General features: G+C 44.9%; 1 protein-coding gene across 3 annotated transcripts in view; it reads right to left on the reverse strand.

The window, feature by feature from the left end:
- Positions 1 to 13,494, reverse strand: part of CCDC9B (coiled-coil domain containing 9B) — a 97,950-nt gene that overhangs the window by 18,940 nt on the left and 65,516 nt on the right. The window lies entirely within an intron of this gene.

Here is a 13,494-nt window from a genome sequence, read left to right on the forward strand (position 1 = left end):
GCTGGCACCTCCCACAGTGGTGGTCAGGGTCAAAAACTGTCAAGAACCATTGTTCTATAGCAGGGGTCAGCAACCCCCGGCACACATGCCGAGTATGGCACGCAAGGCCATTTTCCTCAGCACACCACCACCAGCCTGGGCTCTAAGGCACTGCTGCCAGCCACAGAGCCCAGGCTGCTCCCAACAGGTGACTGGGAGGCTGCAAGCCCTGCTGCAAGCAGACGGGGCTCCGTGGGCCTGCTGCAGCTAGGAGGCTGCAAACAGCTGCTCTGGGCTCTGGCATGTCGGCACTCCGGCACCTTCCAAGGTAGACATTGTGGGTTTTTTGGCACTCCAGCCAAAAAACGTTGCCTAGCCCTGTTCTATAGGAATCAAAGTCACCTCTCCTGAGTCAGTCCATGATAAGTTCTAGAACATCTCTGGGGTGTTAAAATATTTATAATTGATGGAACAGGCTCAGGAGAAAAGTAATTCACAAAACAACTTGCTTTTAAGGAAATGGTAGAGGTGGGCCTAGATTAATTACTGTACTTGGTGCTCCCTGATTCTGATATTTCCTGCTCCCACACAGAGCATGTGATACATGAACAGTCAGCTTCTCAACCACACTGCTCCCATACTGAGGAGTTGTTTTTGGCATGAGAAGGGGGACATTCCACTTCTTCCTTCACAGAGGCCTCCTACACTTTGTACAGATGCTATCTCACTGTGCCCCAACACTTCTTTCTGTCCTAGTGTTGGGATGTAGATACAAGGTAGGTCCTAGGATATATTGTGCTGATTAGAAAGCATGGTTTGTTTCCCACAGTATTCCTACCCACTACCCAGCCAGTCCCTACTTGATAAATCCCTACCCACTACCCAGCCTACCTACTTGATAAATCTCAAGGTACCTTCCTAGTCCTCCTAAGAAGCACTGCACAATCCTGGTACAACCCAGTCTCTGATGGAAATAAAGTCTCCATACATGAAACATGCAGAAAACAAGACTGAGATTTGGACTCCAACTCCATCTCATTCAAATGCCCACCTACCCACACCCATCCACATATGCACACACACACACATACATTATGTAATTCAATCTCTATCTCAACCAAACTGTTTCATCCCCTTCAAAAGAACTATCTGTATTAAAGGAAAGTACGACTCAACATGTAGCAGGGATGCAGATTGGCTTTAGTACAAACTCCTGCACAAACACATCTTGATAAAGTAATGCTGAATGGTGAAACTTCAAAAAAAAATCGTCTTCTTCAATCACTGACTCTTGTATCAACTTATCTTCTAAATGTGTTCAAGTACACCTGATTTATTCCACCTTTTGCTTGTATATTGATGGCACCTATAAAGCACTTACCTTGACAGGAAAAGCTGTTCTGAAGCCACTAATTCTTACTGAGCATGTCTACACATGTCCCCAACTGTGCAGTTACTTTAGTACTTTAGTCATTTAGTACTTCAGTGAGTACTAAATGATTGCACAGTAATCACTGTTACTGCCCAGTCCCAGAGGCACACAGGTTGTTTTTGACCCTACTGTGCAGTAGGAACAAGCCACTGTGCTATAGTTCATTGCTACAGCACAGTAGCGTTGGCATCATGGTTCATGGCTGCCAATGAACCATGATGCCAACGCTACTGTACCAACGTCACTGTACCTCGTCACTATGGCGATGTGATGTCTCATGCAGATGTGCCCCCTGAGTTGGTTATTAAAATTCTAATCTAAAGAACCTATAAAATCCAATTCCCAGTACAGATATTTGTCACTAGGCTATTAATACATCCCAGTTGCTTATTCGGATGTCTGTCATAATCTGGACTTTGCTTTACCAACACTGATAAGGACCAAGTGTACCAGAACTCTGCCTGCAACTCCATATGTGGAGGAAAAGGTGAAGAGCCCAATTACTCAGGGATAACAGTGACTTAGACAATATGCTGATGAATACATGACATTTCCTAGTCTCCACAATTGAAAAATAGATAACAAATACCATGTAATGAAGTGTCGCTCTGCATTTATAAAGCAAAGTATCACAGAACCACAGGGATAGGCCTGTGAAATGCTGCAAGGAGAGGGGGAACGGAGGTCCCTGGTTGAGGGAGCTAGTTGTGACTGAGGGGAGGTTGACCCTGGGAGATATTTTGCAGGAATCTTTATGATGTCTAGCTGGTAGTCTGAACATAGGACCAATTTTGTTTTATCATAGTCTGTTGTCAAAGAATTTGATCACTTTTCCTTTTTCATACCCTTTGTTCTTCCTTGTAATAAGCTCTTTTGTTTTTCTGTTACTTTAGTGAAATGCCTGTAGTAAATTGTGATTTCTGGGTAAATTAATAACCTGTGCATATCCATTCAGCAGACTGGGGGACTAATAAGCTTACACAAGCCTAGGGTGTATCTTTCAGAGTACCCCAACACCTTAGAGCAGCGTGCTCAGACTTTGTGTCCCATGGGCCAGATGGGCAGTGCCAAGTAGGCACAATTCTGCATGCGGGGCCAGCATGGGGGGCTCCATCTGGCTGTGGGGGGTATGCAGCCCAATCCTGATCTAGACGCATGGAGAGTTGGGTGGGTTGGGTGGAGCAGCCCTGATCTAGACATTGGGGGGGGGAGGGGGAGGGGTAGAGTGGCCTGAATCCGAATGCATGGTCTACAGGACAGAGGCTGAATACCCCTGCCCTAGGGTTTTGTCACACAAGGGCATGCCCCACTACTTAGTCATCTTGAGCTATACTAGATGAAGTGCTGGAGCATATGTCAGAGGCAATGTATAGAACCTCATTTGATTAGGGATTCATTAGAGGTACTATCAGGCCTTGTTCACCTTGATTTGTCTGAAGTTTTCTGATAGACAGCAATACTGCTTGGCAGTTATAGAGCCTTGGTTCTGGATAACTGTAGACATTTGGTAATTATCCCAGGAAATACTTGCTTATTTATTTTCAAATTTCAGTAGGAAAACAGGCCCTTGCCCAATGAGCTAAGTGAGAAGGAAAATGCATACTGGCCTGAATTCTTCTTCAGTACAACTCTGAAGTTCAGTGCACCACTTAGCAGCTTGTTCTCTCTTTGATAAATTTAAGCCAGAATATGCAACCCAAAAATATATTTTGGGTGCAGGCCTACAGTTATAGTGTGCCATGTATACCACTGCAATTTCTGTGTGAATAAAGTATGCTTAGGGGCTCCAGTGTGCAGTTATACGAAATCCACTCTGCACCAGTTTGTCAGCCTGAAGGGACCTTAAAGTGGGAGCTAATTATATTTATACCCATTTGAAGACTCCTGTATAGTGCTAGAGCAGTGTACAGTAGCCTTAATACAAATAAGATGCAGGCCACACCTAACATGTTAATTAAATTTCCCTTTTAGGGTGATGAAAACAGTAAAAAAAGTGACAAAGAAAATGTGTAACTGCTATGTGACTGCTGGATGGAAGAATTCATTAAGTGTGCTTCTCTCATGTACTAGGTTCCATTCCGCAGATATGATGACCACTTGTCATAAAATTAGTAGAATATTCCTAATGTGGGAGCAGAACTGCTGCTTGGCAGCTATGGAGTCAGTGTCCCCCTGTGGATGTCACTGACATTAAATGTCACAGTACACTGAGGGCAATGTGGCAAATGAACTTTTAACCACTGAGCTAGTGTTTAAATGGTCTTGAATCAGACCCTAATGGGATTAATTGGGAAACCAAGATGCGTCTGATTTTAATTACAGAGATACACCCGTCCTTTAAACATTTCACTGTAAATTAGAACCATATAGTACTTGGAGCATAGCTTAAGGACTTCAAAGTCTGAGGTGCACTACGCCTGGTTCTGCCACTCACATACTGTGAAACCTCACATAAATCACAGCTTTGGCAGTGAAAATATAGAACCCAAAGGTGGATTTTCAGATATGCTGAAGACCCTCAGCACTTTGGACAATCAGGCTTCAGGTGTCCAAAGATAGCCAACAAAAACTAGAAGTTGCTTCTTTTTTTTTTTTTTTTTTTAAATCTGGTCTTTAATGTCACTGCCTCTGTTTCCACATCTATAAAACAGGGCTGACGCATCTTCTGACTCAGTTGTATCTTTGCTTAGGGTTTATTTATGCAGGTTGATGCTATTTGTAAAGCATTTTAAATATTCAGAGTGTTATGTCAAGTTTTTTATATTGTTGGTTGTATTTCTTAAGTAGTCCCCGGTACCTTATAGAATAAGTCAATTACAAGGCCTCATTCTACTGCTCCTGGCACTCAGGCAACCCTACTGGTTTCTCTGGAGATGCTTGCACCTAACTGAAGGTAGATCACGACCCAGACACACAGTGGCAAATTATGGTAACTGCAGCAAAACATTAAATGGAGATGTATAGCAGAGGGTAAAATGGCATTTTAACTGGATTTTGAAATTAGGTGAACAGGTACAAGCACAGTTAGCTGTCAACAGAGCAGAAACAACACAGGGGAGAAGTCTTTTGCACCAAGAGAGACTGGTTGGAAACCAGAGAACAGGATCAATAGAGAGCCTGAGGACAGGGAAGAGGACACTGTAATTAAACAAGGTCAGTGAGAGAGGATGGAGGGGGAAAACAGAGACAGTAGCTCTGAATTGATCCTGAAATGAATGCAAAGCCAGTGGAATTATTTGAGGCCAGTGAGGGGGATGTGGTTACATTTCAACAGGTCAGTGTGTTGTGTCCACATCTTCTGTAATACTCCCAGTCTTGCAGATGGAAAGAAGGGAATTTGTGTCAATTCCACATGCTCCCCCTAGCTTTTCCATATATTATCTCAAAATTAACCATATTTCCCCTTCCAAGCAGCTAGTGAATGAGGCGAGGGGTCCAAATTCCCTGGAGTAATTAGATGAACATGAAAAAAAATCAGCTGCACTGGAATGGTAAAGATGAGAAAAAGGGAAAAAAATGATAAAGTGACACATTTAAGAGGACAATGTCACATAGGATCTCAGTGCCTCATATGGACCTGAAGAACAACTTGGTGTAACCATGGCAGCCACAGATGCTTTAATTCTTTCTAAAACATGCTAGAATGCCATAACCCCCTGCACCTGAGTCAGAAAAATGCACTGAACAATACACACCTTCTCAAACTGCTGCAGGAAAAGGAACAAGCTGTTAGAGGCTACGATGGGCCAAACAACATCTCTGAAGCATAGGCTTCAAACAAAACCCTTATCAAAGGCTTCTAAAAGCATTGCTGAGTAAACTAGTTGGCTGGTTCCTGAGGCAGAAACACCCCCAAAAAGAAAGGGGGAGTGTTCAAGGAACGATGAAAGTCTTACAGGGAATACTGTCACCACAGAAAAGATTTTTTTGCTTTAAAAACTTTCCAAAAAAACCCCCTAGTTTTGGCTCTGCCACTATTTGAGCAAAGGCCATGAAAACAGGCGGGCTGATTCAAGCCTAACATAGGGAATGACAGGCTGTGCTTTCCAGTGCTCAGAAGAACCTGGCTGCAGAAAAAGAAAAGCCCAGCAGTGCTCAGGCATTACATACCAACCAGCCAGCATTTGGCATGACACAAAACAGCAGTGCCTTAAGATCAAAGCATCAGCAGCTGATTTTTAAAAAAGCACATTCAGGTATACATCACAGCAGCTGTCCAGGTCATGAAGTCTGTTTGGCCCCTGATAAATCCCATATTTGTGGATCTCTAGTAGAGTAAATACAACATTATTATAGTTAGGTATAAGGTGTGACTCACTGGGATAGAACTCTATGGGCCAATCCCCATGTGCAGGGGTGTGCGGTTTGTGGCACCACAAACCACACGTGGGGAATGTGAAAATGTGCACTGCACTGCAAATTTGCAGCATGGTGGCAAAATATGCTACCAGAAAATCGTAATAGCAAAAAAAAATACTCCTGGGAAAAAAGTGCAGACCACATATCAATAGCATACATCACAACAAACAGAGGGCTAGCACTCAGAGCAATGCTCTGGCTGCTGGCCAGGCCCTGTGATGCCAGATCTGCACCCCTGCTGCACCAGAACACCAGGTAATACTGCTGAGACCTGCACAGGTGCTGGCCCCAGCCCCCCTTACCTCTATCTGGGACAATTTGCTGTGCACCAAAGCACATGTGCAGGGGCATGCGATGGGGCACAAAGCAGCTGCACAAATTTGTGCCACTGCTTTTTGTGCCTCTACAAGCACACGCCCCTGCATGTGGGGACCCGCCCTATGTTGCTAAGAGTGGTACTGTCAAAAATCACGTTCCCAAAATACTCTCGGCAACAGTGAACGTAGTTTCCTTTAGAGAAGTGGTTCTCAAGCTTATTACTCAAGGCATCCCTTTTTAGACTCCAGCCATTCCTCAGAAAATATCAGCTCTGAACATTCACACTCATTTTTTTTTGCCTGTGGAAACACAATAGAGCAATTCTTCTATTGCAAAGAACTCAAAGGACCCCAGCAGATCAGAATGCTTTTGACACCATGGATTCCTATTTGAAATCTCTGGGCCTATCTTGTGAATCACGTAGGTGTTTGCACACCTGACAGTGCTAATATTGTGCAGTACTGCACCCGGCCCTTCAAAGGATCTCAAGGCACCCAGCATGCCTTGACACCTGGTTGAGAATCACGACTTTAGAGAAACAGAAAAGGCAAAAAAGCAACTACAGCTTGAGGAGATTCCAAGGCTTGCTTTTGGTGAGGAGCCTCAACAAAGAGAAGTTAAACATCTCAGTCTCAGCTGACCAGCTTCAGACTTACGTGCACCAGAATGAGATATCAGCGATGAGGCCCCGACACGAGATGCACTGCTATGGTGCTGAGGTCCACCAGCATGACAGATAGCCGAAGCAGTCCTGTTTAAGGCAGCTGTGATAGTGCAGCATGGGGAAGAAGTTGCTTTGGAAAAAAAAGGTCCAGGACCTCCTTAAGCCTTTTTTTTTTTTAATACTAACCAACACCTTGAATTTCAAGTTTCAGGCTTTACATCTTAAGTTGATTTCCAAGTATTAGTAATGAGGAGGAGACTGAACATGAGGGGCAAATTATCTCATAGTTACCCTCTGTAGAGCAATTAGACATCTGGGTCTGGCTACTGCCAGAGAAAACACTGGATTAAATGGCCCTTTAATCTGCTCCTGTTTAGCCATTCCTGTTTGCCAGCCATTCAGCACAGAGCGTGGAGCACAGTGTAACATGCTGTCGTCAGCCTGCCCTGCCTAAAAAGGGAAACAAACAAACTCTTTCTGTTCATTCCAATAAGCAGCTCAAGAATTGTGACTGATTTTTAGTTTATACCATGTTAATGATAATTGTGCCTGAAGCCAACAATACAGAGCCTACTTTATACATATCCATAGACCAGGAATGCATCAGCACCAACCAGGATAAGACTTTATTAAAGATTAAACATAGGGAAGAGATTAGTCTTATAATGCTATTAGGTTTTTCTAATATCATCATTCCTTCTCAACTGGCTTTTCATATCTGATTGACTGGGAGCAGGGACTGAGCACAGAAGGGGTTTGGAGCAGAATCAGAGCAGCTGGCTCATGGCACATAGTGCACTTGCTGACAGCTTTACTTCGTGGATCCCTTCCTTTTGATTACATCTGACTCTCCCAGAATGGCCTGGAGAAATGTCTTTTCCCCATAAGGGAAAAGAAGTGTATTACTAAAGATGTGAAAATCAAGGCTTGACCAAAATAAACCACCCTTCCTGACATCTGAGTCTCTTTGTTAAGCTGTTCTGTCCCTTGGAGCAGAAACACTGCAGCTCCCAGTCATAAAACAGTATTTTTTTCATGCGGAATTAGAGTCTTTCCTGCTGCAAATGCCCCTGCAGCTGAGCTTTCTCAGCCAACCACTTAAGATGCAAATGCACCTGCAGCTGAGCTTTCTCAGCCAACCACTTAGATCAAAGTAGTTGTCAGAGGTCTTTGTACAACTCCTCAAGGAAGATATCCCAAGACAAGGTGTTTCTGAAGCAAGGACCCAACTCAGTCCTTTCCCCGCACCTCTCAGCAGGCACTGTTCTAGAGAACAGGATGGGAGTCCTAGGTGAAAGAGGACTCACAACTACTGCTTGGGTTGGCAAGAACTGCTTGGGTTGGGTTGAGTTGAGCTGAACACCCTGATCTTCCTCTCTTCCAAAACAACCTAAAATTCCAGTCATGAAAACTAGCAGGCCCAGTTGAGAAGGAGGCTGAAAGGAAGAAAATGATCTTTGTAATGGCTCAACTCCTGTTCCCAGTGCAGCGCAGACATGGAAAACACAATGTGTTTGTTCCATTCACGTTTCCTACAGTAACTGCCCTTGGGGGATTTATGTGCATCTACCTCAGTAAGACAGTCTGTTCTTGGAACAACAAGTTGTCCAGCAATCTCTCCAGAGGGGGGATCATAAGTATGTTTATTTTAAAGGAACAAATCATAGTACATTATAAAATGAGTCTTGGAAGCTGAATTCTTCTGTTTGGATTAGAGCTCTGAGCAGTGATACTTAACTGCAGAAGTGAGGGCAATACTGGAGGTGATAGCTTTTCTTCTCCGTCAGAGCTAAACCAACACCAGTACAATGTCAGGAGACACTAGGTGCCTCTACATGTGCATAATAATGTGATGCAATAAACTCTGGCACTTATTGCTCCAGAATTTATTGTTCCTGTGTGCCTGGGACCGCAGCACAGTGAGCTGGGTCAGAGCAGCCCTGGCTTACAGGGCACCTGGGGCATCAGTCTGCCAGCCTGGGGCTGCTCCAAGCAGCTCAGAGTGCTGCAGAGGCGCTGGTTGGAGCATGAGGGTACTCCAGTGTGGGGCTAGCTGACAGCCCCACACTGCACGTATAGACACAGAAATGTTTACTGCGGGGCTAATTAGTCTGCTCCACAGTAAATGTTGTGTGTAGATGTGCCCACTGTGTTGTAACCATCTTTCAGATGTGATAGCAATCTTTCAGATGAGATATGAGGGCCAGACCACTTGTGGTGGTTTAAAGGCATGAAACTTCTTGCATATCTATAGTCTCTAGGGCTGTGCAAAGCTTTGGCAGCCAATTCAGTTCAGAGGAGATTTGGCCCGATTCGGCGGCTGAAACTCCGAATCCAAATTGAATCGTAAAAGCTCCTAATCAAATCAGAAATCTCTAAATTGATTTAGAGAGATTTGGCGTTGATACGGAGATTTGGCCATAGACTAAACATGCAGCAGTCCTCAAGGATGCTGGACACAGCTGCCTCCAGCTGGTAGATCTGTTGTGGTGGTCGAAGCGGGAAGGGAAGGGGCATGGGGGTGGGCAGATCAATGTCCCCACAGTGAGGGAGGGATTGGGGCTGGGGCTGGGACAAGCTGCCCAGCCAGGGTGGGGGGGCACAGGACTCAGGCAGGGGGGCTCCCACCACTGCACTCTCCTGCGTGCCGCCAGTCTGGGATGGCATGGGAACGGGTGTGTGCGCCTGGACCTACGTAGGGTGGCCTGAGCTGGGCTGCACTCCGTGGGGCAGGTGGAGCCAGGGCTGCACTCTGGGTGGCTAGTTTGATGAACTGTAGTATCAGATAAAAGATGATTGGTCTAACAGCCCTGCCCCGGCTGGGCAAGCGGCAGCAGGCCATAGACCCTGCTCCCAGAGCTGCTGTGCCTGTATCCCGTGCCCCCCGCCACCCTGGCTGGACAAGCGGTGGGAGGGCAGAGCCCCCACTCTCAGTGCCTTCCACCACTCGTCCAGAGCATAGCCTGGCCCAGCCCACCCTGCGTGGATCTGGGGGCACACGCCTGCTCCCATGCCCTCCCGGACTGGCAGCGTAGAGTGGTGGAAGCTGGAGACAGCTGTGTCCAGCCTCCTCAAGGACTGCTGCCTGTTTAGTCTATGGCTGAATCTCTGGGTCCGAATTGAATCGGGACAGGGATTCAAATCACTGAATCAAATCAGTCCCCTTAAATCGGACAAATCCGAATTGAATACTTGCCATATTTCACAGGCCTAATAGTCTCCCTCCTGGACCAGGTCTTCCTGACAAAATAGACCTTCCCCATTCCACCACCACAGGCACATCAGCATCCAGCAGCTAGGCAGAGTAGGTAGGTAACTTGGAGCAGGCCTGTGTACCTGTCCCAGAGACATGCTCAGGCCAGCTGTCTTGGGAGAGCCTGAGAGTGGTGCTGGGAATGTGTGGGACATTCATCTCCACTTCAAGCCACATAGGGCTGTACCTGAGCCATCTGCGCTGAGTAATTGTAGTGTCTGATGAGCCTAAAGTTGAGAGCAAGCGGGCAGGACTTATTTTGTTGGTGCTGAATCTGGGGTCAGGAGCAATGACGTATAACCATGGCCTGAGTTTCCACTGAGTTAGAAGTATTAGGGATGTCCCTGCCAAATGAGTACTTACCTTTTACCTTCCTAAAATTCTCCCAGCACTCTTAGATGGATAGAGTATTCTTCCTCACTTACAGTTCAACAATTTTACGTATTTTGCTTCAGAGACAATTATATTTAATTGGTTAGAGAAATAATCCCTGGCAGATAGCCTTTACTTGATGTCTTAAGTCACAAATTTCAGATCTGAAACCATGTTTACTCAAGTGTGGGGTTGTTCAGACCTGGGAATTCAGATTGATTTTGTGGTAGATGGAGCATTCAGAAGTAGGGGGGACTGTAGCTATTATATCTTTCAAGGTGTAGCACATACTCTGTGACAGCATCTTTTCTCTTGGAAAGAGCTGCTACTGGAGCAAAATGGGACTGAATGTAGCTTATAGAAAATACTGGGCTGTTTATGTTATTCTTACCCAATTCGAGTTACTGCAATTTCATTAAGAGGTGTGACTAGCTGATTGGATTTGATAAGACATAACAGGACCTTTCTTCATGCTATAAATACATTCCAGCACAAACTACAAGATGAAGTCACTCAAGTGCATTTCCTCACAACACAAATAGCAACAAGCAAGGAAAAACTGCATTGAAACAGCAGCCACATTTGACACAATGTCAGTGTACTAGTTCTATCACTACTATGATATGCTAACACACTGCATGCTAGGACCTTAATTCACTGAACTTCAGTTCAACAATGCTATTACCCTCAGTGAACATATCAAAGAAACAAAAAGCAAGCATCATGGTACCACCTCAGCTTCAGCCCAGTAATTTATTTTATAACATTAGAAATATGCATAAGAAACTTGTCTTTTTATGCAACTGTTTAACTGTGTGGTTATTGCAAAATTGACTTGATTATTTTAAGAATAAAATATGTAGTCACATTTTGTTTATGTTTTTGGTAAATTAAGAGGCTTGAGGTATATAACGAACTTCGAGTTCTTTTGGTGTCTGGCATATGGCATGGCTTAAGTTTTAAGATTAGAATTGTTATTAAGCCAGTAGGTAATGTAACACTGGAAAGCTGTAGTGCGTCTTGAAGTCTTCTAATTTTGGAAGCTACACAGAATCATTCAAGTATAAAACACAAAGGTCTGGATTCTCTTTTCCTATACTCCAGCATGATCAGGGTTTCTGGGATGATCAGCAGAATCTGTCTGTACAGTTTATGAATTCTGGTTGTTATTATAAAAATGTCACTTCAGCATGCATGCACAGCACATTCCAGCATATTCTCTACATGGGTAGAGATATCAGCACTAGCACTGAACAAGCCAGCTTGACCATGTAGCATGGTGCTCCATGTGGTTTATCTAGCCCCATAATGGGCACACCTACAAGTGCAATTAATGCAGCTGAATAAACTCCAGTGCAGTTTGTCAGAGTTTATTGCTTTCGGGCACTATGTTTGCATGTGTGGCCAGGACTGCAGCATGTTGAGCTAGGGCAGAGCAGCCCTGGCTAGCAAGGAGTCTTGGGGGTCAGCCTGCCAGCCCAGGGATGCTTTGACCCAGCTCAACGTGCTGTGGAGGGGCTGGCTGGTGCATGAAGGTAGCCGTCAGGCAGCCCCTCACACTGAAGCACCCTTGTGCCCCAGCCAGCCCTATCAGCATCTACACATGCACTGTGGTGGAGTAAACTCCACTGTAGGATACTACTTGTGTCAAACACTACTATCATATGATGGAGTTAATTAGTTTACTCCATCCTAATAGCACCGCCCATGTAGATGGTGACATTTTACTGCAGAGCTAATTAGTCAGCTCTGAAGTAAATGTCTCACGTAGATGTGCCCACTGGGAAGCAGGGTAAATTAGTCCAGTGGAGTGCCATACTACCATGACTGTACTGCTTTCAGTATCTCAGATACCTTGGTTGTCTATACAAGGCACTACATCATGCCAGGTTAACATATCCTATGAGAACTGCCGGCTTGCTAACAGACTCGGTCTCTCCATATTCACCCTGTTCACATCCCAGCAAAACCAGGGACAAGGGTGAGTACAGAACTCAGAATCTAAAATCACCTTGAGGCAACTGGCTCATCTCAGCTGGAGAAAGGTCATTCTTCCTCCTGTCCTAGGAAAGAGGGCAAGGAAGTGAATGGAAACTTACCAGCAACAAGACAAAGGGACAGAGGTGACAATGGATAGTTAAAATATCTGAAAAGGAAAGACTCAGAGAGGTGCAGAGGGATTTTCTGGCTGGAGGAACTGCAGTTGAGCATGCTTGTAAAGCAGGGGAGGACCTGGGTTTAGTTACAGGAAGAAACAAATTGTCAAAGAACACTAATCCTGAGCTGCATGTCTACCTTGTGAAATGTAAACAGACACCCCTGGGCTTCCAAGAACTGGTGAGGTAGAAAGAAGGCTTGTGTTAAGGGAGTTTATTGTTTTTCTGCAGTTCTATTGACTCTTGCACTTTGTCCTTTAGTAGAATGGTCATCAGAGACTCACAGAGCTGGTAGAGACCTCAAGGTTTTTCTCATCCAAACCCATGTACAAATGTTGGATATGCTATATCTAACCAGAGGCAGATCCAGAGGTTGGAGCAGTACCTGAAAACTTCCAGTAAAGGTGATTTTCCATAACATGATCAAAAATGTTGTGCAAAGCTTTTCTGTATTTGTAAGTGTTTGCTTACAGCAGTCAGGTGCCTCCCAAACAGTCAGAGTGTGAACCAGAAGGCTGACATCACTGGTGCAATTCTGAGAAGTGCATGTTTAAGCACTGGTGGGAGTCTAAGGAGCTGGGAATGGAGTCTTGGGATAAATCTTGGATTATGAGTTCCAGCTCTCAGAAGAGTGTGCTGGACAGGAGACCCCAGTGTAAGATCACAAATCACAAGATTGAGCCTATGTGCTTCAAGATGTATCTGCTATTAAAGGCTGCTGAGTCTCTAGGATTTAGGGCTAGGGTCTCTGTAAAGTATCAGTCATTCTAGTTGCCAACTACACTAGAAACAATCTCAGCAAAGCCAGACAGTAGTCTGGGACATGCTCAGCCAGATCTGGTTTGGGAGTGTACAGATGTCTCCTAGTTTGGCAGGATCCCCTTGATCCCTAGGTCTGATACATTGGTTATTTGTGCCCTACCTTACACCTATGAGTGAAGATTCTGCAGCTAGTTCAGCA

Source organism: Alligator sinensis, unplaced genomic scaffold, assembly GCF_000455745.1.
Source record: "Alligator sinensis unplaced genomic scaffold, ASM45574v1 scaffold262_1, whole genome shotgun sequence".
Lineage (NCBI taxonomy): Eukaryota > Metazoa > Chordata > Crocodylia > Alligatoridae > Alligator > Alligator sinensis.